Below are 3,836 nucleotides of genomic sequence, written 5' to 3'. Positions count from 1 at the left end.
CACATAGGCACAAAAACCCTTATCGCACCAGTCAGATAAGCACACATAGGTACAATAACCAATTCCCGACAAGGACATGGGGGAAACAGAGGGAACATATAAAATATGTAATTAGGGAATTGAAACCAGGTGAGTGCAACAACCAGACAAAACAAATGGAACATGAAAAATAGAAGACCGGTGACGTCGACCACCGAACACCTCCCGAACAAGGAGAGGAACCGACTTCGGGAGAAGTCGTGACAATCACTCACACTTACTTCCGGTATTGGAGTTGTTAGTTCTGTGGGTAAGGCAGATGGGGCACCAGCATCCTACTCCTGAATCCTCCTCACGGTGGCTGCAGAAGGTGGGATCCTTGGGATATGTTACCTCTAGATTTGAGGTCTTATCAATGCCTTGCCCAGCTCCTCGAGAAAGAGCTGTCTCCTCTGGAGATTCGCACTGTTCCAATCTGACTTCAACGCCATCCAGATGACACACACGTTGTACACAGAGATGTCCAAGATGTTGAAGATTATCACAAGTGTCCAGCGTAGGGTTCTTATTTTTCAGCTGTAGCCATCACCAGCTTGTCTAAATTGTCCACCACTAATTTTGTCATATTGTACTCTATAATCATTTCTGGTTCATGATGTTCCTGGCCACAGATTCTCCCATCCCTATGCAGCATGCTCATGACTACAACATGTTTGCCTTTCTAGGGACGTGTCAGCTGTGAACACAAACTTAGAGGAATTGATAGGCCTGTTCCGGGTATTCAACAGCTGAGGTGGAAGCTCAGGCTTGTTTTTTTCACACTCTTCCTACCATCGTCAGCTTCGTCTTGAAGAGCTCCTGTCCCAGCTTGTACAAAGTAAAAAAGTTATTGCATGTTATGTTGTTCCCACGGTGTACCTGTGTCACGTCCAGGACAACCCGCATCCCTTGGTTCTTCCCAGGAGTTCCTCCATCTGGCTTCCACATATACACTTGCAAGTTCCACGCATATGATGAAGAAGCATCACATGCAGGCCAGATCTTCATTTCATATTTTGCGGGTTTAGACGGCAGGTACTGCCTGAAGGGGCCCAAGCCCCTAAACGGCATAAACTACTCATCAACAGTAACGTTGGGCCCAGGGTTGTTAAACAGGGGCCCAATGTTAAAACTATCATGACACAAGGCAGACCCAGAAGCAGACACAGGATGCAGATAGTTGGAGTCTTACAATATTTATTAATCCAATAGGGTAAGGCAAGAGAATGGTCGTGGACAGGCAAAATTTTCAAAACCAGTTCAGTGTCCACAAGTTACCGAAAGACAGGCAGAATCAAGTTCAGGGCAGGCAGAATGATCAGGCAGATGTGAAAGTAGGCCAGAGTCCAGCATGCGTCAAAACCAGGAAGACTATCAAAAAGAGAATATCAAGAGGAGTATTGGAAAACACGCTGGTTGACTTGACTAACATACAAGATGAACTAGCACAGAGAAATAGGAAACACAGGGTTAAATACACTGGGGAAAATAAGCGACACCAGGAGGGGTTGGAGACAATCACAGGAACAGGTGAAACAGATCAGTGCGGGACAAAAACATTTGTCCCACACTGACCTGATTTGCAGCTAGCTTGTCTCGCCGCCAAGCTGGTCTGCTGTCTCGGTTATCGAAGCAGATAATCCTGGAAATAATGTGGATGTTTTCCAGAGAAAGTGTTACACATAAAAGTTCTCTGCCAGTTTCTGCATCCCGCAGGAACTCTGTGGATTCCTCATTGATTCGAGTAACACAAGATAAGAACCCCAAAGTATGCATGTAAATGAGTTAGGTCCATCTCTTTTCATCTCTCTCCAAAACACGTCTATCCTCCAAATTATTGCAGTCCAGAATGATTTTCTGTATGGTATCTGGGATGAACAGTTCAAAAGAAGACCTTATGTTCTGCACATGAGTAACCGCCATCCACGTTGGCCCTGGTTGCATCCTTATTACATTGGTAGCCATGTGGGGTGGTTCATTCCTCGTCAAGAAGACCATTTAAATGTAAAAAAAATGTACATCCTTATTTCTCTTGCAACCTGCTGATCAGCTGGATGCTGACGTGCTGGTCCTGGGGCTGGCTGAGGGTCAATCCACTTCTTCCAACTCACTGTCTGACTCTGAATTGAGACATGATCCTCATATTCAGAAAATTCTTCATCTTCCTCCTTCCACACTAGCTTCTCTCTTCACAAAACTTATTTCTAAGGCCCTCTGAGCGGAGATTATTTTGCCATACTGATTGATTGTGGTAAGGAGCCACACATGCAAGGCTAATAATTTGTTGGGTCCCTCCCCCAATTTGCAGCAGGCTGGGGTAGATTGTGGGAAAATGTAGATAAAAAAATGTATAATCTATCGAAATAATGTGTTGTAATAACATTGTGCAGGTTCCGGCAAGACATTGTGTAGTTTCACATACTACAAAGGATAAAGAGTGCGAGAAAAGTGGGCGACAGGCAGACCAGCAGGGAGACAGACAGGTTATTGGTACTATGTTGAAACAGCAGGCCCAGGAAGGAGGAAGACAGAGTGAAGGCACACAACAAACCCTTTTCTTCATTTTTTAAAAACTTGTTTTCACCTACAGACACACACTTTTCCACACTTTTATTACCCTCGGTTCCAGTGGATGCGAACAACACATATGTAATATAAATGTGTAGGGGGTGCACAGTGTGCACTAAATAAAAATAGTTATTTTACATGTTCGTCCAAAACATCTAAAACATATACAACCAGTTCTATTCACCGAGAGGTGCTTGTCCAAGTTGATATGTTTCCAAAGAAAATATAGCCCTGACAAAGTGACATATCATTTGCGCCACAAAACTTGCATACAGTAAATTGCATCAATTTATGCAGAGTAATGTTTGAAGCTTGCTCAATCAGATGGGCCTCTCTGTGACAACACAGCAGCATTGTGGGTCATAGTAGTCACATTATCTACATTCATGCTGATAGCCCATTTATCTCACTTTGAAACATGACAAAGGGACCGACCCCATCAATGTGCTGATGGCACAAAGTGAAGGTTAACGTTTTTTTGAATGCAGCGGACATTTAGTGGAATAGGCTGCTGTCCTCTACCAAACAATGCATTTAATTGTGTGTTTAATAGATTGTCATAACATTGCAGAGAGGCTTTGTGTGATTGAATAAACCATTAGGCATTTTTTCACCAACGTTATGATGTTCTCCTGCTGTATGATGGCCATGTTCTGAATACCAACCATACAGTGTGCACATACAAAGAAAAGCAATAGATTTTTTTGACCACTACACAGATATTTGCATAGGTCTATTGAGTCTCTTATGCATGCCTTCTCAAACTCAAGAACAACAGTTCTCCTTTGGTCTGATGTCCATGTCGAGCAAACGTTGCAGTGAGTGGGTGGAGGTGGAAATAATTTTATTGATGTGTAAGGTTGGCCGATTTCCCATTCCTTTTCAGGAGACGGGTTAGGCAATGCACACTCACTCATTGCAACAATCAGAAGTGACCTTAGAGGTGACAAACAAGGGTGACTGCGATGGATTACTCACATATTTGCTTATATAACCAAATCATGTACTTTGAAGATGAATTACCCTGCAAACTAGTTAAGACAAGTCTCGTGGATATTAATTTAAGTTTGATTTATACATTTATAAGCTGGTTGACATATTTGAAGGCTGCAATGTTCACCAGAATACGAAAAAGAATGTATAATTATGACAAAGTAAGTCGATTGCAAACTGGTAAGATTCTATCACTAGGAATCTTGAATATTCTACAGTACATGGATATATATATATTTTTTAAATTTATGGTGACA

Source organism: Oncorhynchus masou, unplaced genomic scaffold (assembly GCF_036934945.1).
Source record: "Oncorhynchus masou masou isolate Uvic2021 unplaced genomic scaffold, UVic_Omas_1.1 unplaced_scaffold_189___fragment_2___debris, whole genome shotgun sequence".
In the NCBI taxonomy this organism is placed as follows: Eukaryota; Metazoa; Chordata; class Actinopteri; order Salmoniformes; family Salmonidae; genus Oncorhynchus; species Oncorhynchus masou.
Note: the sequence above shows the minus strand (reverse complement) of the source record.